Genomic DNA, 24,656 nt, shown 5'->3' on the forward strand with positions numbered 1-24,656 from the left:
ACTATTTAACTAATCACAATCATGTTGCATTGATATTTGGGTTTAGAATATAATATGTGGTTTTGATTTTAACACATTATTTGAGATATTTTGGTCGATGGGAATTTTACCTACTATAGTTTTTTAGCGCGGTTCTGTTAATTGTTCTCTAAATAAAGTGCACTGTGCAAATTGTAAATCAACATTGGTAGTATAGTCCCATTGGTGATTAAAACATTAATCCATTAGTATATATTGATGGGAAGGAATGCAGGAGTGTAAGACTAAAGGGGAGAAGATTAAATATGCTTACCAGAAGGTAACATCAATCAGGCATGTAATATCAATGCTTTGGATAGCGAGAGGTGCAATTCCTCCTCCTCAGCTGAGCCACCTCAGGCAACCTCGACCCAGCATGTGAGAATATGGATCAGGACGGCAATGTCCCAGATGGTAAAAAACCTCCATTAACCACAGAACCATTTGGTAGGTTTATGGTTAACAGCATCCATAAAAAAAACACAGAATGCCTCCACATTGTGAAAAACCATACGGTTATGGATCTATTTAGAATAAAAAGGCTTTACAAGGGATTCCAAGATGTATTGCATCAAGTAAAAAATCTCCTCTGTGATCACAAAAGCATAAAATTCAAACAGGCACAATGGCATGGAAAAGACTCATCAAACCCTACGCATTTCGTCTACAAAGACTTCAACCGGGGTAGCTGGATACCCCAGTTGAAGTCTTTGTAGACAAAACGCATCTGGTTTGATGAGTCTTTTCCATGGTATTGCGTCTTTTTGACTTTTAATGCTTTTTGTGACCACAGAGGTGTTTTTGTACTTGATACATTACATCTTGGAATCTATGTAAAGCCTTTTTATCCTAAATAAACCCATAGCCATACGGTTTTTCAGCCAACAGCCAACTAAAGGTGCAGGCACAGAAGGCTGTCTGTACTGCTGCTCACTGAAAAGCAGTGGCTAGGGCCTTGTACACACAGGTTGAACGTCTGGAGACATCAGACGGTTCAATAGAAACCGGCCGACATTTGGCCCGTATGTACTGCAGCCGCTCTGACGGAAGCCAGCCGTTCAGCTGCCTTCTGTCGAAGGGGCATGACCAATAAAGGTCTGCAGATGAACTCCCGATCAGCGCTCTCAGCCAATAGCTGAGACCACTGACTGGAATGTTCTGGCGGGGGGCCTTCCCCCCTATCAGAACACAATAACTGTCATGTACCTGAGAGGAGACTGAAATAACGAGGTGGGCCTCTCTTGTGTCTCCAGCCTAGGCCCCACTGGAAGTGAAACAGAGGGCAGAGAGGGACAGCATGAACACGAGTGGCTGCAGATGTAGATCGGAGGACTTGCAGCAGGAGATGCAGTTCCAAGGAGAACCATCAGGTCAGGAACAGTAGCCGTGCACAGTATTTCAGCTGGGGTTAAGGAAGCACTTCACTTGCGTGCAAGGCCGGGACATGTGGCCGGTCAGAGCATTCAGCAGACTTGCAGCAGGAACACTCAGCGGGGCGCAGAACTGCAGCAGCAGACAGCCGGGCAGACACTTGAATGGGTCAGTAAGCCAGGATCAGAGACAAAAGCATGGTCACAGGATTAGCCAGGGTCATTAACAGACGGGCATCGAGGTACCAAATCAAGAGCAGAGCCAAAGTCAGAACGAGCGGGGTCCAGAACTAGCGACAAGACAGAAGCAGGATCTGAGATCAGGTCGGGAGTAAGGTGGGTCAGCAACCAAGGGAGCACACTGGAAGTACACAGGAAACAGCTGAAGACCAGTCAGCATTAGAGCACAGGCAGAAGCATCCTTAAATAGTCTGTATGGTGCCAACATACATCGTGCGCGTGCGTGCTTTCCTGCACACATGTGCATTTCTATTAGTCAAACGTCTTCGTGCATGCACATTTCTATTGGTCAAACGTCTGGTTGCTATTTTCTGACAATAGTACAGCAGGGGAGAGCGCTGTATTAACATCAGATAGTTAGTACAGCGGGTCCTCCTGAGTCATCAGTTTTTTCCTTCAGCCCATTGGGTCAAACGAAAAGAAAACTAGCAGTGTGTACTATGCTTTAGCGTTGTCCATCTGAAACATTGAGGACTGTAACTGGCAGCGGCAGGATTTCCAGATAAACAAAATCTATGGTCAAAATCAAAAAATCATATACTTATTTCTACATTGTATTTCAATTATTTTTGATGTACTCCTATTAATCTGAGCAATCTTAAAGTTCTGTAAACTTACTTTGTGAAGATCTGCACACATTTGCTACCTTGAATTCTTTATTCACTATGCTCTGTTGATAGGCACTGCTGTGTCACACATTTCACAGAGCCTGCCTTCATTACTACAGTGGTTCTGAGAGGAGAATTTTTAGGAGGCGGAGTCAGTACAGGAATCACTGATTGCAGGTAGCAAGGTACCATGGGGCATGTAGTCCTTAGGAATTGAAAGGTAAAAGTATGCACGGAATGCAGAGAGTTATGGAAAGAGATGGCCAACAGATAGGGAGCACTCCCGATAGGCAACGCAAAAGGAGATTTCTCAAGTTAGCTTATATTGGTTTGTCAAAAATAACTATTGCTTATATAGTTATTACAATGCTGATGTCATAAAATCTATGTTGTGATCATAGATTTCCTTTAAGAACACTGTATACTGAGATGCATAATGCTAAACATACAAAAAATTAGATGCTGGGTTCACACTGTAAATAGGAACAGATAAATATTGCTATTATGCCCTCAAAAATAGCATGCAATTAATAGTTATATTTAAAAAAATATCAGTATTGAAATTTAGTAATTTTCAATGTTCAATTTTTATGTTACAATGAAATAGAAAAACAGAGGAGGTCAGTGGGTGAATGGCTGCTTAATGACTGGGGCAGAGAAAGAAGAGGCACCCACCTACAGAAGAGGTCACTTGTCCCATCGGGCACGGTTCCTCTGAGCAACAGAGGGCAGGTAGAGCTGGAATGTATATTCCCTGGCTGTGTCCTGGAGGCCAGGAGATGATGAAGCCTAGCATGAAAATGGACACACACCATTATAGCACTTAAAGGCAGTTGGTGAATGATTTGGTGGACCATGCCATTACAGACAACCTAAATGAGGAAGCCTCTCTTTGCTTACTGTAACCATTATTCGTGTTATAGAGTGGGTTAAAAGATGTGGCTATGGGCAGATCATCTTTGCCTACATTCACAAATATAGGGTAGACTGAGAGAGGAGGGCCACGGGTTGGGCCAAGGGTGGACAATGTGTCTGCACAAGTTGCCTATGGATCTAGTGATCTGAGACTGAATGTAATCAAGATAAACTGATGAATTGAATGGGATACAAAACAAAGCAAGGAAATGAAAGGAAGGTTAAATAAAGCGAAAAAGGAAAGAGCAAAGGTGCAATTAAAAATTGAACTGTGTTGGTACAAGGCTACATTGTGAAGTACAGGGAATGGGGAGAAAGGTGGAGAGAAGGTAAAATATTTAGTAAAAGGTAGTAAATTGGCCTTTTCAACTCCATCCTTCAATACATTAACAATCATACTGTATGTTGTAATGGGTTTTAGAATTATTGGATTCAAGGGGAAAGAGCTGCTACCTGAAGACCCTTGTAGCTCTGGAGATAAACAAGTTTGTTTTAAAATCAGGAAAACAACCCAGGTCTGAATATGTTTCTTCACCCAAATACATGCATTTGGAATTGTTCAACCTGCAGGGAGTCATGCTATTTATAAATCATGATGGTCTGAATTCAAGAAATGTGTGATTCTGCACAGATTAGACATGAAAATATTCATCGCTGAGTGATTCGTCAGTAATGTCTCACAAATAAATTCTTCAAATAAAACAAGATACTAGGTAACATTGGGTTCAACTGACTACAGCCATTAATCACTTAAGCGAGGTGATCCGCCATATAGCTTGGCTTATCCTCACTCAATTGACATTTTACCACTAGTGAATTTCACCCAATATATATTCCAAGGTGATCATTGGGTACATAAGGCTCCACATAGTTACCGTGCATAACAATCATAATTAATATGTCTTAATAACAACTTTAGTGAGTACAATAAATAAAATTATACACACTTATTAGAGTAAAGAAAAAACCTTATATAAAACCATACAAATAATAAAAATAGTGTAGGTATACAATGCATACTATTAGTCCATATGATATATTAAGTCCCCACTCAGGGTTATTAGCACAAATTGGTGAATATAAGTGTTTTAAAAAAAATCTAAGTACACCTGTGCATAACTAATAGTCCATCCGGTCTTCATTCATAGTGGTTTAACACAAAAACAGTGACTGTGAGTGTTTTCAGGAATTCCACTTGTGACTTTGTGCTCCCCCTCCAGAGTCCCCACTCACCAGATCCCCTCACCCCCACGGGGGTAATGCGCTTTTGTTTGAACCCACTACGGTTGCTCCACCATCCTCATCCAAAGGCCTGGGATGTTCCACCTTCTTACAGACGTTTATCTGCTGTACTCAGAGCAGAGCAGAGCAGAGTAGCATAGCAGATTGACCACCTGGAGACTGAGATCAGCCTAGAGGACAGAGGCTGCTGCAGCTAATACACTCGTTTGGGTGTCGTTATTCTGACGTGATTGTCGTGTGAGAAAATCAAGTGGCAACCGTGGCAAAACATGCTTTTAAAAATCACTCTAAGCTTGTTGCCCACCCGAGGATGGAGACTCAGGCCTCTGCACATTTCATTCACAATGTATCTACTGCTGGGCGTCAAATTTCTCATCCACAAATCCCTTTTTTGAGGAACATCACACCGGGAACTGGAGTGTGGGCAGGTACACACAGATGGCACATCAGTGCCTGACCTCACAAATGCGCTTCTGGAAGAATGGTCAAACATTCCCATAGACACACTCCTAAACCTTGTGGACAGCCTTCCCAGAAGAGTTGAAGCTACAAAAATTAGAAGTGACATCATGACTGTGCTGTACATAGTGTGCAGAGAGCAGAGCTGTGGGAGGATCTCAGCAGCTCCACCCACTACAGGCTTCCTGTGGAAAACTACAGGAGGGGGCGGAGACAAGACCAGTCACCAGTCAAGGAAAGAGAGCAGCAGTGACCGGTCTTTATTACAGGAAGCTCCTGCACAGAGGGAAAGTTACACTGGTTTACTGCACAGATCTGGAAGAAATACACAAAGCACACCAAGATTAATCTAAGAATACATATGTCTCTTATATTTAATCTCTTTTGTGCTGGGAAGTGGGATTTAGGGGGAGAGGATTAGTGCTGGGAGGGGAATCTTGTAGGGGGGTTATTGCTGGGGGGGGGGGGGGGGATTTGGGGGAGGGTAAGGATTTGTGCTGGGAAGTAGGGATTTAGGGAGAGAGTTTTTGTGATAGGAGGTGGAATAATTTGGGGGGAGAGGATTTGTGCTAAGAGGGGGGATTTGGTGGGGGGGGAGAGGATTTATATTGGCAGGATTTGAGGGTAGGATTAGTACAGGGGTGATTTGTGTTAGGAAGCAGGGGTTTTATGCTAGGAGGGGTGATTTATAGGGAGAGAGAGGTTTTGCACTAAGATGGGGAAACTTGGGGTATGACTTATGCTGGGATAGGGATTTGGGGAAGAAAAGTTTTGAGTTGGAGGGAAGGCTTTCTGCTGGTGAGGGGGTTTGGGGGGGGAGAGGATTTGTGCTAGGAAGGATTGGGGATGAGAGTATTATTACTTGGGAGGTTTGGGGGACTAGAGAATTTGTTCTGGGGACAGGATTTTGTGCTGGCATGGGGGATTTTGGGGTGAGTAAGGATTTGTGGTGGTGGGGAGCCGATTTTTGCTGGAAAGTAGGGATTTAGGGAAAGAGTTTTTGTGCTAGGAGGTGGAATAATTTGGGGGGAGAAGATTTGTGCTAAGAGGGGGGATTTGGGGGAAGAGGATTTGTACTGGCAGGATTTGAGGGTAGGATTAGTACAGGGGTGATTTGTGCTAGGAAGCATGGGGGGATTTGTGCTAGGAGGGGTAATTTGTAGGGAGAGAGAGGTTTTGCACTAAGAGGGGGAAACTTGGGGTATGACTTATGCTGGGATAGGGATTTGAGGAAGAAAAGATTTGAGTTGGAGGGAAGGGTTTCTGCTGGTGAGGGGGATTTTGGGGGAGAGGATTTTTGCTGAGAGGGATTGGGGATGAGAGTATTATTACTTGGGGGATTTGGGGGACAAGACAATTTGTTCTGGGGACAGGATTTGTGCTGGCGTGAGGGATTTTGGGGTGGGTAAGGATTTGTTGTGGTGGGAAGCCAATTTTTTCTGGAAAGCAGGGATTTAGGGAGAGAGTTTTTGTGCTAGGAGGTGAAATAATTTGGAGGGAGAGGATTTGTGCTAATAGGGGGGATTTGGGGGAAGAGGATTTGTACTGGCAGGATTTGAGGGTAGGATTAGTGCAGGGGTGATTTGTGCTAGAAGGCAGACTTGGGGGGGGGGGGGGTTGTATTTGTGCTATTTGTGCTAGGAGGGGTAATTTGTAGGGAGAGAGGATTTGTGCTGGGAGGGATTGGGGATGAGAGGGGAAAAGAGAATTTGTTCTGGAGACAGGATTTGTGCTGGGGTGGGGGATTTGGGGGGAAAGGATTAGTGCTAGGAAGGAGGGGGGGTTTGTGGAAAAAAGGGGGGTTTGGTTGGAGCTGATTTGTGCTGGAGAGGGGGTTTGGGGGGTAGGATTTACGTTAGGAGGTGGAATGTACATTACACAAATAGATTACGTATTACATTCACCCGACCCAAGCATTTTGTTCATTACATACAATACTTCTGACCTCTGTAATCTGTGTGTTACATATTCCCCTGCACTCTGTGTAATTCTAAAAACAGCACCGACCACAACACACGGCGTGTTACAGATTATTGCGCTAATGTAAACTATATTGTACATTACATTACTGATCAATTAGAAAAAACATGGGGTTTTATCATACGAGATGCAAAGCAATTAACATGATGAACTGCTAAGATAATCTGCAGAACAATGTATGGATATGTATGCAACTGTGAACATAGTTCTGCAAATAAATCAAATAAAATTACAAGATCAGACAGGGTTTCTATCATTATTCCCACGCAGGTGAGCTGCGGCAAGTTCAGTTGGAGTATTTGATGGCATTTTTTTAGTCTGTGATATGCACGACGCGCAGGTGCGCTGTGGCGGCGAGAGCAGTTGGTATATTTGATGCCTTTTACGTGAAAATCTTGCGAACGCGCCCGCAGGGCTCTCACGCATGGGCAATTCAGCCAACTCGTCAAAAACTACTTCTGGAAATGACGGGGTTGGAGTTTTTGATGGGTTGGAAATTTTGACAGAACATCGGCACCTGCCAACCATCAGGCAAAGACACAGAACGGAGATCTGCCTGTGAACAAGGTATATCTCCGCTCTGACAAGGGAATAAAATCCATTACTTCCCTTAGTAAAAGCAGCACATTCAATCCCACATAAACACTGGCTAGGCACACAGTTAACCCCTTGATCGCCCTAGATGTTTATACCTTTCCCAGTCAGTGCCATTAGTAAAGTGACCATGCATATTTTTTAGCACTGATCACTGTATTAGTGTCACTGGTTCCCAAAAAGTGTCAGTTAGTGCCAGGATGTCCGCTGCAATATCGCAGTCTCGCTATTAGTTGCTGATTGCCACCAGTACTAGTAAAATAAATAAAGAAAAATAAAGAAAAATATCCAATAGTTTGTAGATGCTATAACTTTTGAGCAAACCAATCAACATACGCTTTTTTGGGATTTTTTTTTTACAATACACATTAGCCTAAATTTATGAAAAAAAACTGTATTTTTCAATTTTTTTAATGGATATTTTTTATAGCAGAAAGTAAAAAAAAAAAAAAAATATATATATATATATATATATATATATATATATATATATATATATATATATATATATATATATATATATATATATATATATATATATATTTTTTTTTTTTCAAAATTGTTGTATTTTTTTTGTTTATAGCGCAAAAAAAGAAAAAACACAGAGGCAATTAAATACCACTAAAAGAAAGCTCTATTTGTGGGAAAAAAAATGTTATACATTTTATTTGGGTACATCGTTGCATGACCGTGCAATTGTCAAGTAATGCAGTGCCGTATCACAAAAAATGGCATGGTCACGAAGGGGGGTAAATCTTCTGGAGGTCAAGTAGTTAAGGTAGGTTCAGACAAACTAACTTTTCTGTCTATTTTCAGCATACAGAAAATCATATCTAATACAAAAGAATACAAATACTAGACAGCGCTTGCAATATAAAAAAAATATCAAATTATAACATGCTCAGTCCAAAAAAATATTGTGCAAGAGTTTAAAGTGGTTGTAAAGTCAGAAGGTTTTGAATGCATTAAGATAAAAAACCTTCTGGGTGCAGCAGCCGCCCTAATACTTACCTGAGCCCCATCTCGATCTAGGGATGTTGCAGGAGATTCTCGGCTGCCCTGGACTCTCCTCCTCATTGGCTTAGACGGCAGCGTGGTGCCATTGTCTCCTGCTGCTGTCAATCAAAATCAGTAAGCCAATGGGGAGAGAGAGGGCGGGGTCAAACCGTGGCTCCGTGTCTGAATGGACACACGGAGCTGCGACTCAGCTTGGGTTTCCCCATGCAAGCTGCTTGCTGTGGGGGCACTCAACAGGGGGGGGGAGACGCCAGGAGTGCTGGCAAGGGACCCGAGAAGAGGAGGATCTGGGCTTCTCTGTGCAAAAACCACTGCACAGAGCAGGTAAGTATGACGTCTGTTATTTTTAAAGAAAAAAAGACTTCAGTATCACTTTAATTTACTTTGAAAAAAGGATTTTGCTGAGGTTTATACATGTCTACCTGAGACTTGCTTATGGCACAGCAATCAAAGCGTAGTAAACAGTATTTGTGCAAGAAGGCTTTTGCCTTAACCACATCCTGCCCGGCCTATAGCAAAATGACAGCCGGGCAGTGGTTTAATTGTTGCGGCTGTACGTCATATGATGCCCTTCACAACATGCCACTCTGACACACGGTGAAGGGCCTATGACGTGATCAGCTGTGTCCAATCACAGATGATCACAGTGTAACTAGGAAGTGCTAGTTATCGGCATTCCTCTACTCATGCTGACAGCGTGTGAGTTGAGCAGAACCGATAGGGTGATCTGCACTGATGGGGAGGATCTGCCAGTGCCTACCAGCAGGGGCGGACTGACAACTCATGGGGCCCCCGGGCAATAGGAGAAGATTATGGGGCCCCCCAGGCAATAGGAGATTATGGGGCCCCCAGGCAATAAGAGATTATGGAGCCCCCAGGCAATAGATTATGGGGCCACACAGTATACACACACACATACAGTATACACACACAGTATACACACACAGAATACGCATACACACACTGGAAAGGTACTGGAGAGGCGGGGCAGCTATAATCTTGGGATTTTTTTTTTAAAAACACAGATTTTTACATACTGTTCCTGGTTTTATTGAGGCTGGCAACCCTGATGGGGCCCCTTAGTGGTATGGGGCCCTTGGGCAGTGCCCGAGAGCCCGAATGGTCAGTCCGCCCCTGCCTACCAGTGATGCCCACCAGTGCTGCTTTTCAGTGCCCATTAGGAATGCCTGTGAGTGTCTCTTCATCAGTACCGTCTATCAGAGCCATCTATCAGAGCCCATCAGTGCCACCCATCAGTGCACATCAGTCCCACTATTATTGCCACCTATCAGTGCCCATAAAGGCTGCCCATCAGTGCCGCATATCAGTGCCCATCAGCATCCCCTATCAGTGCCCATCAGTGTCGCCTATCAGTGCCCATCAGTGCTGCCTATCAGTGTCCATCAGTGCTGCCTATCAGTGCCCATCAGTGTCGCCTATCAGTGCCCATCAGTGTCGCCTATTAGTGCATATCAGTGTCGCCTATCAGTGCCCATCACTGCCGCCCATCAGGGCAACCTATCAGTTCCGCTATTAGTGCCCATAAAGGCTGCCCATCAGTGCCGCCTATCAGTGCCCATCAGTGTCGCCTATTACTGCTACTGCCTCTCAGTGCCCATCAGTGCTGCATATTAGTGCCTCCTCATCAGTGCCCATCAGTGCCACCCCATCAAGGCCGCCTCATCAATGCCCATCGGTGCCACCTCATCAGTGCCCGTCAGTGCAGTCTCATCAGCTTACATCAGGAGAAAAATTACTTACAAAATTTTATAACAAAAACAAAGAAAACCTTTTATTTTTAAAATTTTCAGTTTTTTTAATTTGGTTAGCAGAAAATAAAAAAACGCAGTGGTGATTAAATACTACCAAAAGAAAGCTCTATCTGTCTAAAAAAAAATGATAAAAACTTTGGGTACTGCATTGCATGACCGCACAATTGTCATTCAAAGTGTGGCAGCACTGAAAGCTGAGAACTGTCCTGGACAGGAAGGGGGTAAAAGCACCCAGTAGGCAAGTGGTTAATATACCTACAGTATCTCACAGAAGTGAGTATACCATTCACATTTTTGTAAATATTTTATTATATCTTTTCATGTGACAACACTGATGAAAATAGGATTTTTAAAACAGCTTACCTGTAAAATCCTTTTCTTTGAGGTACATCACGGGACACAGAGCCATAGTACTTACTATATGGGTTTAATAGGCCACCTTCAGGTGCTAGACACTGGCATGCCCTAGATTAAAAAGTGCTCTCCCTATATAACCCCTCTCACTGGTGGGAGTACCTCAGTTTTGTAGCAAAGCAATACACGTGTATACCAACAAAGGGAGGGACCTCTGTGTCCCGTGATGTACCTCAAAGAAAAGGATTTTACAGGTAAGCTGTTTTAAAAATCCTATTTTCTTATCGTACATCATGGGACACAGAGCCATAGTACTTACTATGTGGGATGTCCCACAGCAATGCCTACTGAAGGGAGGGAGACACAACAAAAGTAGGGCACCAAGAGACCAGAGAACTCATACTGCAGCCTGCAGTACATTGCGCCCAAAGGTGATATCCTCATGACCTCTCACATCTACTTGATAGAATTTGGTAAATGTGTGGACTGAAGACCAAGTTGCGGCCTTGCAGATCTGAGCCAAGGAGGCCTGGTGATGCACTGCCCAAGAATCAGCCCTGGTGGAGTGCGTTTTGATATGAAAAGGAGGAATTTTCCTCTTTAAACCATAAGCTTGAACAATCACTTGACGAATCCATTTAGCAATAGTAGATTTTGACACTGCCTGTCCTCTTTTAGGACCGTCTGGCAACACAAACAAAACATCTGTTTTACGAATCTGAGCGGTCACTTTCAAGTAGACCTTGACCGCCCTCACCACATCAAGAGAATGTAGTGATTTTTCATTCACAGAACGAGGCTCTGGAAAAAAAAGAAGGCAGAACAATATCTTGGTTTAAATGAAAACCTTAACTACTTTCGGTAGGAATTTAGGATGAGGTCGTAATACAAACTTATCTTTATGCAGAATCAAATATGGCTCTTTACTAGAAAGGGCAGCCAACTCTGATACTCTTCTAGCAGAAGATATGACAACCAAGAAAACTATTTTCCTTGTCAAGAAGACCAAGGGAATATCTCGAATAGGCTCAAAAGGCTGCATTTGTAAAGCTGATAGGACTAGATTTAAGTCCCAAGGGTTCAAGGGGGATCTGGGGGATTAATCCGTGTTAACCCCTGAATAAAGTTACAAACCAGAGGATGTGATTCACACCAGGAAACATATGCCTTCCAGACTCTATAGTATATGATTCTGGAGGCTGGCTAACTAGCATTAACCATAGTAGAAACTACTGAATTTGACAGCCCACGGTCATTTAGAATGTGGGTCTTAATAGCCAAACCATTAAATTTAGCATTTGTAAGGTAATGTTGGAGTACTGGACTTTGCGAGAGAAGGTCTGGCCACAGTGGTAAGATCCAAGGGTCCCCTACCGCCATTTTTATGATCTCGGCAAACCAAGATCTCCTGGGCCACAAGAATCACCTCCTTCCCTTCTTGCTTTATCCTGCGAAGAAGCCGCGGAAGCAGCAGAACAGGAGGGAATGCATAGATCAGTGAGAACTGATCCCAAGGAAAGACCAAGGCATCTGTTCCACATGCCATCGGATCCCTTGTCTTTGACACAAAGTTGTCGATCTTGTTGTTGAACCTGGACGCAAACAGGTCTACGTCCGGAACTCCCCATTTTTGACATATTGACAGAAAGATGTCGGGATAAAGGGACCATTCTCCTGGGAACAATTGTTGGTGACTCAAGTAGTCCGCCTGACAATTCTCTATCCCTGGAATGAAAATTGCTGATAAGCAAGGAATGTTGTTTCTGCCCAAGAAAGAATATGATTCACCTCTCTCTGGGTTGCACAACTACTCATGCCCCCTTGGTGATTGATGGAGGCCACTGCTGTGGCATTGTCAGATTAAATCCTGACAGGATAATTCCATAGTCTGAGCGACCAGGCCTCTAGGGCCAGGCGTACTGCCTGAATTTCTACAATATTGATGGGCAAGGTCCTCTCTGAGATGGACCATTTCCCCTGGACAGATGCTTCTACCAGGACTGCTCCCCAGCCTAAAAGGCTGGCATTTGTTGTTACCACCTTCCAGGTGACTGGCAGAAAGGATTTCCCTTTTTGAAGATTCTTGGATATCAACCACCAACTGAGGCTCTGACGTACACTGGGGGATAAATGCATTGGAAATTCCAGAGCGTGGACCTTCTTGTTCCTAGTAGATAGAATACTGTTTTGTAGCAGTCTCGAATGAAACTGCGCATAAGGAAGCTACCATCTTTCCCAACAATTTCATGCAAAGACGAATAGAAGGATTCTTTTTTGTTTTGACCACCTGGATCAGTTCCTTTATGGAACTGATCCTTCCCTGGGGCAGAAACACCCTCTTCTGAGCTGTATCTATGATCAACCCCAAGTACTGCAATCTCCTTGATGCTTTTAAAGAGGATTTTTCTAGGTTGAGAATCCAACCTAGGTCTTCCAGGTAGCTGACTGTGGTGACCAAAGTTTGGTTTAAGCGGGCTACCGATTGATCTATCAAGAGTAGATCGTCTAAGTAGGCTAATATTGTTATACCTTTGGCCCTTAACCTGGCTAAAAGAGGAGCCTTTGTAAACACTCGAGGTGCAGTAGCCATTCTGAAAGGTAGAGTTACAAACTGAAAGTGACGATTTTCCACCTCGAAGGGTAGAAATTTCTGATGAGCGGAGAAAATCGGCACATGGATGATAAGCATCCTTGATGACGATTGATGCCAGAAGTTCTCCCCCTTGTAGGAAGGAGACTACAGATCGGATTGACTCCATGCGAAAGGAATGGATGTTTAAAAACAGGTTTAGATGTTTAAGATCTAAAATGGGTCTGACATCCCTGTTTGGTTTTGGAACTATGAACAGGTTTGAATAAAAACCCAAACCTCGCTCCTCCAAAGGGACCTCTGATATCACTCCTTGAGATAAGAGATGATCCAGAGCTAGAAAGAGAGACTTCTTTTTCATTGGATCTTTGGGAACGTTTGATCTGAGAAAACGAGGATACGGGAACTCTCAGAACTCTAGTTTGTAACCTAGAGAAATTGAGGAAGCTACCCATCTGTCTTGACATTGTTCCTGCCAGACTCTTGAAAACTGCAGAAGTCTTCCCCCCACCCGAGTGAGCGGGGGTGTTCCATCATAAGGAGGCTTTAGTATTTTGTTTTGTGGGCTTCCTCCCCCAGGTCCTCTTTTGGCCCTGGGACTGACCGAGAGGTTTACCTCTAGAATCTGATGGTGGAGGCTGTCGAGACTGCCTGGAGGCAGCTGCCCCAGCACTGAAGAAGTACGTTTAAAAGTAAAGTGTTTAAACTTTTCCTTAAGCGGTAAAAGGGAACTTTTCCCATTAGAAATTCTTTGGATATACTTATCCAGATCATCTCCGAACAATCGTTCACCATGAAAAGGGAAACAGGCCATGAGCTTTTTGCATGGCGCTTCGGCTGACAAATTTTTCAACCATAGGATTCTACGCACATATACCAGCCCTAGCATAAGCCGTGAGGCCTGGAGAATAGAATCTCTCATAGCATCTACTGTGAAACACAATGCTTCTGATATACCGGCCAAATCCTGGGCCTGCTGATCAGGAATAACTTTGAGTACATCTGAAAACTGGTCCATTAAGGACTGAGATACTCCGATCACTGCCAGCGCAGGTTGAACGACTGAACCTGCAAGTGAAATATAGTTCTTAAAAAGGGACTCCAACTTCTTATCTGTTGGATCCTTTAACATCTGAGCATTGTCAACTGGACAAGTCAGGTTTTTATCAACAGAGGATATAGCAGCGTCAATTGCTGGAATTCCCCATTTCTTAAAAAAGTCTTCCTCCATAGGATAGTATAGAAAACTTTTTTGGAGGGAAAAACTGTTTATCTGGGTGCTCCCATTCAGAATACATAAGCTTCCTCCTATCGAATGGATAGGAAAAGAATGATCAGATTGGGGAGGCTTTAGTGAACCCAAACCAGACGTGGGCTCATTAACTGACTGCGCTACTGGCAGCGAAAAAGTAGAGCGGACCAACCCAGTGAGAGATTGTACCAACAATCTTTCCTGCGAACCCGATATCTCCGTATCAAGTTCCTCAGACGCAGAGACGTTAGTCTCTTCCTGGTCCTTAGAAAGCAAATCATCTACTCTTGCTCCTTGCTTCTCAAAATGAGAGTCCTGAGCAATGGACAGGGACCTGCTATGCTTAGCCCCAGTCTGGAATGAAAAAAAAAAAGCATACATTTTTTGCTCCAAGCTTAAAATGGTTGAAGAAAAAACCTCCTGGGTACTATACATAGGGGCTGCAGTGTCGAGTAGCTGCAACACTTGCCCCTCCTGATGGATCACTCTGATCAGCCATATCACTCTCAGGGGACGATGTCATCTTTTTTGAGATGTTTCTAGGCTGCCGTGTGACTGTAGTAGTCCTACTAGAGCCCCCTTTTGTGGTGTTTTTTACCCCCCTTCCACTCATCGCCCGATGCACAAAGTAGAGGTACTACCAGAAGGAGTGCATCAACTGCATGAACAATAGTCAAGCTTAAACGCTGCTATTAATGCTCAGCCTGATGCTGTAAATGTGTCAAAGGGAATGCCTGTGTCACCAAACCTTTTAAAAACCACCTCTGCTCCTGGGTCCCTCCAGCAGCATGAACACACACAATGGTGCATTTTTAAAAGCCTCCCTTCCGCGCTGTACGTTGGAGGACGCCAACGCCGTGCTAAGCCCCGCCCCCGTCGCCATCTACGACCCTTTCCATCTTTTAAAAATGCGCTTTTCCTGCGCTGCTGACCCTATGGAGGATCCTAGGAAGAGGCAGGCATGGCGATGGGGGAGCTGGAAGCTGCTGAGTGGCGTCCATTAATGCATTTTTTCAAAAATTGGCGCTCTTTCCCGCGAGAAGAGGGGGAGAAAACAGACTGCACATGGGGTGTCTGGTGGGGAGAAGACCCCCCCCAGGCTTACCGGAGGTCTTGCTGCTGTTTGAGGAAGGAGGAAGAACTTTCTGCTTCCTGGATCACATCGTGGCTCTCTGAGAAGCATGAGTTACGTAAGTGCTCAATACAGGCCCCCAGTGGTGACTACATAGGCATGACAGCGTTTACAATTTTAAAGGAGACATTCATAAGAAAATTTTGAAAATTTCTTAGAAAACTCCACTTACCTTTCCCACCGCAGAGTTTTCTGTGGTAAACCAACAGACCCAATCTTCACCCTTCACGGTGGGTTCCGTTAAACCTTCAGGAGCTGGGGATCCTAGAGGAAACCCACTATCCTGGACCTGCAATAGCATCCTGCCAGTAAAACTTTATGACCTTACTACCAAAAAGATCCCAGGGTCCAGCTCTCTAAAAGAGAAGCATTCACAGGCAAAACCTTGTTTCTTCAGATACGAGGCCCAGGTACCATTCAATTCGGCCAAAAAAGACACTTTGAATGGATCCGGTCATCATGGCTAGCCCCAGCAAGGATTGCTCCAGCACAGCACATCTTCACTCGTGACCAACACCTTAGACACTGGGGAAAAAACTGAGGTACACCCACCAGTGGGAGGGGTTATATAGGGTGGGCACTTTTTAATTTAGCGCGTGCCAGTGTCCAGCACCTGAAGGTAGCCTATTAAACCCACATAGTAAGTACTATGTCCTGTGTCCTGTGATGTACGATAAGAAATTACACTTTGCTACAATGTAAAGTAGTGAGTGTACAGCTTGTATAACAGTGTAAGTTTGCTGTCCCCTCAAAATAACTTAAAGTGGCAACAAAAGTGAGTACACCCCTAAGTAAAAATGTCCAAATTGGGCCCAGTTAGCCACTTTCCCTCCCCGGTGTCATGTGACTCGTTAGTGTTACAAGGTCTCAGGTGTGAATGGAGAGCAGGTGTGGTAAATTTGGTATTGTTGCTCTCACTCTCTCATACAGGTCACTAGAAGTTCAACATGGCACCTCATGGCAAAGAACTCTCTGAAGATCTGAAAAAAAGAATTGTTGCTCTACATAAAGATGGCCTAGGCTATAAGAAGATTGCCAAGATCTGGAAACTGAGCTGCAGCACGGTGGCCGAGACCATACAGTGGTTTAACAGGACAGGTTTCGCTCAGAACAGGCCTTGCCATGGTTGACCAAAGGAGTTGAGTGCACGTGTTCAGCATCATATCCAGAGGTTGTCTTTGGGAAATAGACATATGTGTGCTGCCTGCATTGCTGCAGAGGTTGAAGGGGTGGTGAGTCAGGCTGTCAGTGCTTAGACCATACACTGCACACTGCATCAAATTGGTCTGCATGGCTGTCGTCCCAGAAGGATGATGCACAAGATGATGCACAAGAAAGCCAGCAAACAGTTTGCTGAAGACAAGCAGACCACTGGAACCATGTCCTGTGGTCTGTGGGAGTGTCAGGGTCTGGGGCTGCATGAGTGCTGCCAGCACTGGGGAATTACAGTTCATTGAGGGAACCATGAATGCCAACATGTACTGTGACATACTGAAGCTAAGCACGATCCCCTCCCTTCGAAAACTGGGCCACAGGGCAGTATTCCAACATGATAACAACCCCAAACACACCTCCAAGACGACCACTGCCTTGCTAAAGAAGCTGAGAGTAAAGGTGATGGTCTGGTCAAGCATGTCTCCAGACCTAAACCCTATTGAGCATCTGTGGGGCATCCTCAAATGGAAGGTGAAGGAGCGCAAGGTCTCTAACATCCACCAGCTCTGTGATGTTCGTTATGATGAATTTATCATTATGAGGGGCTCCCACCATCCCTGTGCTGTGCTGACTTCCTGGGTTTTGAACTTTTAGGTCCGTTAACTTTTTGTAACAATTACGAATGTTCGTTAGGAATTTGGATCCTCCCGAATGTATGAATTTATGGAAATTCGTACAAATTTTTGATTCGTACGAAACTAATCGCACATGTCTAACATGCACTAACTCCAGCATTGGTTGCTTGTAGTCTCTACCAAGGGTGCATGTGACATATGACAATGCAGAGATATAGTTGTCACCCTTTAACAGAAAGTGCCTGAACAAGGACTTTCATGGCAGGATCACCAGGTCTTACTTTCATGAAAGCTGCAGATGAAAAATTCTGAAAAATGTTGATATTATATTAACATGTTAAAGCATATAAGGTTTTTATGATTGGGTTTCAATCTATTTAATCCTCGCTGCTTGCTGGTTCATCATTTCAGGTCCGATTTCAGCCCGAATTTTGGGCTGAATTTGGACCTGAAACGGACCAAAAGACGCACAGACCTTCTGTGCAGATATGCGTGAACCGGCTCCATAGAGAGCTGGTCAAAATCTCCTGCTATTGCGAATTGGAAGTAGAAATTCGCAATGGTGTGAACCCAGCCTTAAGCCTAGTTAGAGTAAACTGTATTTAATTTTAATTTTGTCTCTTATTTTAGTTCTTTAGTTTAAGGTTTGCTGATTTGGTGACAAGATAAAATAATTTGATACTTCCACTGATTAATACAGTTATGATAAATGCATAGCTACCAGCGATTCTTCTTTTGGAGGGACAGTCCCCCTTTTGGAGAAGCAATAGTTGGAAATCTCAACACGTCTTTTTTGACAGGTGGGACTCCTTTTTTCTACCACCGGAGGGAGCTCCCTTTCCATTTATCTGACCAAGCCTTAGGACCCGGTGTCTTGCCGAGAATGTTCCCTCGGCGGATACGTAGCGTGGCGAGCGAAGCGAGCCCGCGAGGGGCTCTCTTACAGGCGCCGTGTACAGTTGATTTTCAGCTGTTCTGCTTCGGCTATTTCCGCCGATACCTACTGCGCAGGCGCAGTAGAGGGGGGAACTTATACGCCGAGCGGAACTTTCTCGGCAGAACACCGGCATGGATGGTATTTAAAGCCGCTGTAAGCAGCATGGAGATGCTGCGGGAACCGAGGGACCCATACACATTGCTTTTTTCATCCAGGTATTTGCCACCAGCCCACTTTTTGGATATTTATCTTATCTTTGACTCTTTGATACCAGTTTTAATTTCTCTTGTGTTTGAAGACTTAGTCTCTTTCCTTACTGATATTTAACAGCTGGTAATATAGTGTTTTTATACTCACCAGATACTTTTTTGAAAGTGATTTATATCTCTGGAGGTGTGTGGCCCCTGGCACTAAGCCAGTTGCTGAACCTGCCTTTGTAAGTCTAACATTATATTGCTGCCTTTGTGTTTTGATGACATGAAGGATATTCCATTTTACCTTCAGACATTAAAAGGCATTATTGTTTCCTTTCCATTCTTTAGTTGGTCTTTTGTACCATCTATGGTCACCTTCAGCACGTGTTTTCTTTGGTACAGCAGAAACATCTAGTCATCCCGGCAGCTTTAATATTCCCCCCTTTTAGGAGATATAGGTAAGCAATTGCACCATGACAGAGGAGACGCATATGCATAAAAATTATGTTGAATATAAATGATTATATAAACTTGCGATCTAATCTATTCAATTGTTTGTGTGTTTTTTGATAGAAGGCACTGTACTCTGTATGTGACCAGCATCCCCTGAGGAAGCCCGACATATGGGCGAAACATGTTGGGAAGTCCATCTTTGCTGTGTTACTGTGACTGCAATTAATTGTACTTGCCATTTTGTATCTACCTTTTTTAATGTGTTAATTCTTATTTTGCTCCTCAAAATAAAATAATTTTTTATATACTATATTTGATATTTCTCTAATTGATTTGCACCTAAAAAGTCCCAATTTCTTTAACTGCTACTAATCTATTCTGGGATGTGGTGCCAGAAATAAACTGTGGGGTTCGTGCTCATATAAACTTTTCTAATAGATTGGTTTGGCAAGAACGATTCTTCGTGAATCCATGCTGTTACTTGTGTATTCTGTGCCTGACCACCCATGTACTGACCCCAGCTTAATTTACTGTCTGTGCTTGTTTGCTGTCCATTCTGACCTTGGCTTGTCTCTTGGATTTCCTGTTGCCTCCCGCTGTTTGTACTCTGCACATGCGAATAGTCTCCACATCCTCAGCTGGGCGTACTTGGGGGCCACGACCTAGTTCCAGCTTGCTGCAAGTTCAATCCCACCATCAGGAGCTCTGGTGAAGAAGCAGGATGGCGCCTAGACTCCGCACCCTGGGGAACCTCGAGTTGGCGATCTACAAAGACTCACTACAACAGATGCTTGACAGTTTTCTCAGGCTATGAGCTCCTCAGGGACACTGCAGCATCTTCTGGAACAACTTCAGTGTTTTGCGCAAATAATTTATGTCCAGCAGGCCTATCAAGAACAGATTATGCAGTGTCTGCAGGAACTTTCCTCCTGTTTGGATCATCTGTAGATTGTGTCCACATCCTCCGGCTCCTGTCCCGGTTCCTGCTGCTCCAGCGCCCGCAGTCTCTCCAGTGGAGGGCAGTTCTTTGAAACTCCAGCTGTCTCCACTGCCTCCGCTGCCTTGCTTTTCTGGTGACCCTAAAGCTTGTTGGGGCTTCATCAATCAGTGCTCGATTCACTTCAAGCTAGCGGGCCATTATTTTCCTACTGATCGTTCCAAGGTGGCGAACTTTGATATCACTCCTTTATGGAGATGCCTTGGCTTGGGACTCGCCACTGTGGGAGCATCAAGATCCTACTGTTTCCAGTCTCTCTTACTGTTGGTCAATATACAGTTCAGTTTCGCACCTTGGCTTCAGAACTGGCATTGAATAATGAAGCCCTTACCAAAACCTTTCGGCAGGGTCTAGCAAGTACTATTAAGGTTGAACTAGCTGGCAGAACCATACCCACCACCGTGGATAACTTGATCACCCTTAGCAACCAAATCAATATCCAGTTCCGGGAGCGAAATCTGGACTGGGCTGGTCCACATTGGCCCACCCCCCGAGTGGGTCGCTTAGCTCCTGTGGTCCAGAAAGCTCCAGAACAACCAATCTCTGCAGCTATGTCGGCATCTGAAGGAGCGAAATCTGGACTGGGCTGGTCCACATTGCCCCATCCCCCCAAGTGGGTCGTTTAGCTCCTGTGGTCCAGAAAGCTCCAGAACAACCAATCTCTGCAGCTATGTCGGCATCTGAAGACCCTATGCAATTACGCCAGACACTCCTTACTCCACAAGAGTGATTGCATCGCCTGAGACTTGGCCTATGTCTCTGTTGCGTGGTTGACAGTCATATAATAAAGGCCCACAGAATAGCAGGCGACACCCATAGATGGGCACAGCCAAACCACACATGTGAAAGGAATCAGGGTATTGAAAGCACTGCAGCAAGGAGGTAGGAATACACAAGCAGAAAACTGCAGGCCAACTTGTGACAGTTGATGCACCTATTCTGCTATTTGGAGTCATAATGGGCGCCAGTTGGTACTTGTGATCACCCCTTCTGCTACAAAACAGTTCAAATTTGGTTTTCAATTATAGACCTGAATCTTTCCCTTCCATGTGCTCCCATCATTGTTCATGCCTTCCCAATTTAAAAGACAATTATGAAAAACAAAATCTATCTGCTTTCATATTTTTCCTTCAAACTTTTGTTCAGCACTGAAATTATAAAGGCAGATTTGTGAAGACAGGCCTGTGAGGCCAAGCACAAAAACATTTTAATGGCCCATTGACCCCAAAGCGTTCCATTGTGGTGTGTTACGGACCGTTTGTTCCTTTTTCATCCATCCGTTGACGGATGAAAAATGGATATCAATGCATGTCTATGGAAAAACGCATGACAATAGATGATCATCTATTTTCATCCATTTTCATCCGCTTCTGTTAACATCCGTATTTTTGAACAGATGAAAGCCCTGTTTTTCAACCATCAAAAAAAACGGGTCGGAAGAAAAAACAGATGTAAACTGACAAGTGGTCAGTTTTTCATCCGTTTCTGCATTGATTGTTAGGGTTAACTAGTAACTGTGTGTGTGTGTGTGTGTGTGTGTGTGTGTGTGTGTGTGGGGGGCAAGGAGAGGGGCAGGAGAAGAGCAGTATACACAGTGAGGGGGCAATTGGTAAAGACAAATCCCTTACTTGCCAGCGCTGACTGTCACTGTCAGCTTTTAAATTATGTATTTGCTGGATTTTTTGTCCTTTATTTTCAGAGCTGTCACTTTGGGGGGGGGGGCGGAGAAAGACAGGAGAGGTGAGGAGAAGTACATACAGTGAGGGACCGAATGACAGCTCGGCTATTAAGTATAGAAGAAAAAGCCGATAATTACCTTTTAAAAGCTGACAGTGACAGTCAGCGTCGGCAAGTGAGGGAGCCTGTCTGTACAGACTGCCCCCTCACTGTATATACTGCTCTCCCCCTGTCCTGCCCCTCTACTTTCACACAGTGCCCCCCCCCCCCCCCCCAAAAAAAAGAGGATCTGTATATTTCCCAATTCTAGTGCAGAGCCAGAGCTGTAAAAAAAAAGACATTTCCCAGCAGAGAGAGATAGAGATCTTCTTTTAGATCAAATGAATCAACTTCTGTCTGTAGATGAGCTCAGTTTAACCATTTAAAGACTAAACCTTTTTCTGACATTTGTTGCTTACAAGTTAAAATCAGTATTTTTTGCTAGAAAATTACTTAGAACCCCCAAACATATATATATATTATATATATATCTATATATCTATAGATATATATATATATCTATAGATATATATATAATGTTTGGGGGTTCTAAGTAATTTTCTAGCAAAATTATATATATATATATTTTAACAGAGACCCTAGACAATAAAATGGTGGTTGTTGCAATATTTTATGTCACACTGTATTTGTGCAGCGGTCTTTCAAACACAATTTTTTGGGAAAAATAAACTTCCATGAATTCAAAAAAAAAAACTAAACAGTAAAATTAGCACAGTATTTTTTTTTTTTTGTATAATGTAAAAGATGATGGTTCGCTGCGAGAATCGTGATCTTTATTCTAAGCAAAAAATTGTGATTTTCAGTTTTTCCATAATTGTGCAGCTCTAATGTAAACCAGAACTTTGACTCAAGTGGTTAAGTGGATGTAAAAACTGATGAAAAACTGATGACAACTGATGAAAAACTGATGACAACTGATGAAAAACTGAAGTCAACTGATCTGTTTATTTCTTTGAAAAAACGTGACTGAGCTGATGAAACAAACCAGAGAGTGGGTTGGAGAATGGGGAAATTCCTCCAGTATTGGAGCTAGGGTCAGCTTGACTTTAAAAACAAAACTAGGCTTTGATCTGCCTCTCCAGTCAGCAGCCCAGTATTCTATGAGGATACTGTTACAAGTGGTTAAACCAGTCTTTTAAAGAGCTTAAGGAAGTCATGCTTCATGAGTAAACTCATGTCTATCTGTTAACTGTTCCTTATTGTAAGGTAGTGGAGTGGAAGAACATTACATTGTTACTGTAATTACTGGTTCACTGAATAAAAGGAATTCTTGTGCCGTCTTCTTCCTTTGGTACCTCTGTTCATGAAAACACACATACTTTAACCACTTGTGGTCCTTCTACTTTATGCAAACATCCTAGAGGGTTTTACTTTTTATTTATTTATTTCAGGTACTTATATAGCACCGTCAATTTACGCAGCGCTTTACATATACATTGTACATTCTCATCAGTCCCTACCCTCAAGGAGTTTACAATCTAAGGTCCCTAACTCACATTCATACATACTAGGGACAATTTAGACAGGATCCAATTAACCTACCAGCATATCTTTGGAATGTGGGAGGAAACCGGAGTACCTGGAGGAAACCCACGCAGGCACAGGGAGAACATGCAAACTCCAGGCAGGTAGTGTCATGGTTGGGATTTGAACCAGCGACCCTTCTTACTGCTAGGCGAGAGTGCTACCCACTACACCACTGTGCCACCTGTACTTTTTGCGATTCTATAAATAAAATGTCTAATATAGTTCACTTCAAAGAAAAAAGCATATGTTTAACATTCCTGACACCCACACTTCCAAATGCAGCTCCTATGAAATGGAATTGCCACCCAAGTCTGCTTAGAAACAATTTTTTTTTTTTAAAGCCAGTGGCGTGCAAAACACACCCAAAAACTTCCACCCGGTGCCAAAAATTGATTCTCGGCCTTTTGGCTAAGATCAAGTGTAGTATCTGTTCTTATCAGTTGCCAGGAGGTGGCGCTTGCTTCTGTCCCTGATCTACGTCGAGGTGGTATCAGGGATAGTGGTGGCTATGCAAAACCTGCTGGTGTAAGGATAACCTGGAGCGGTTTGTAGCCAAAAGGGAAGCCTTCTGATGGGGATGGAGAACCACTGGGTCCGGCTGAAGGGTCGGGTCCCTGGTCTTCTGGCCTAGATTAGCCTGTACCGTCGAATATAATTAGGTGGCAACACTGGGACCTATGGGGAGATTTTGCCAATTGGTCTTCCTAAGTGGCTCTCATGATGTTCTGATACCTTCCTGGCTGGGGCGGGGCTGCATCGGTCTGGGCTGTTGGTCAGGGTTGAGAGAAAAGCCCGTGGTGAATGTGCCACTGAAGTGGCAGTTCAGGGGTGCCATATAGGGTGCCCACGTGTCCCGGATTGCTCGGGACAATCCCGCAATAAGCAGGTCTGTCCCAGGTCCGGGCACCCTCATTCCTGGACAATACAGTGTCCCGGAATAGCCCTGGGTCAATCTAATGTCCCCTAAAATAGCCTTTGCATAGTCTGTCTCTCACTGTCTCTAGCTGGCAGAGACCCTTTTTACTTAATTCATCATCGCCGCTGGCTCAGTGCCCAAACTGGTTGCTACCTGCCGCACGCTTGGCGTGTAGCAACCAGTGACGTCATGAGCAGGAGAGAGGCAGAGACCAATCACAGCAGAGGAGATTTAACTTCCTCCTCCACGCCTACTGTTTAGCTCCACCCACCTCCTCCCTGCATGTTCTTGAGTCCAGCCAGGCAGCGGCAGGCATGAAGAAACTTCTGAGACAGACTGCAGGGCACAAACGAAAGGAGAGATGGTAGAAAGGCAAGTAAAATGCTAAACACTCACCAACATGACAGATCCATCAGTGTTAAAATCCTCGGGTGTGTGTGTGTGTGTCAGGCTGGAGAGCAGGAGAGGACACTGACAGATGAGATTACGCCCTGGATGGAAGGAGGACACATCCTTAGATATCAGGGCAGAGTGGGACTTGAAATCCTTCACTTTTTGGGGA

At 44.0% G+C, this 24,656-nt stretch overlaps 1 long non-coding RNA gene and 1 pseudogene across 1 annotated transcript; both read left to right on the plus strand.

Annotated features, from left to right (window-relative positions):
- Positions 1–18,207: 18,207 nt before the first annotated feature.
- LOC141139250 (uncharacterized) lies at positions 18,208–19,149 on the plus strand. The gene is made up of 4 exons (XR_012243742.1): positions 18,208–18,485; positions 18,631–18,706; positions 18,813–18,922; positions 19,038–19,149. It is a non-coding gene; the product is annotated as an uncharacterized lncRNA (long non-coding RNA).
- A 4,417-nt stretch (positions 19,150–23,566) lies between these two features.
- LOC141141918 (U2 spliceosomal RNA) lies at positions 23,567–23,700 on the plus strand (annotated as a pseudogene).
- The last annotated feature ends 956 nt before the right edge of the window (positions 23,701–24,656 follow it).

Source organism: Aquarana catesbeiana, linkage group LG04, assembly GCF_042186555.1.
Source record: "Aquarana catesbeiana isolate 2022-GZ linkage group LG04, ASM4218655v1, whole genome shotgun sequence".
NCBI classification, from domain to species: domain Eukaryota; kingdom Metazoa; phylum Chordata; class Amphibia; order Anura; family Ranidae; genus Aquarana; species Aquarana catesbeiana.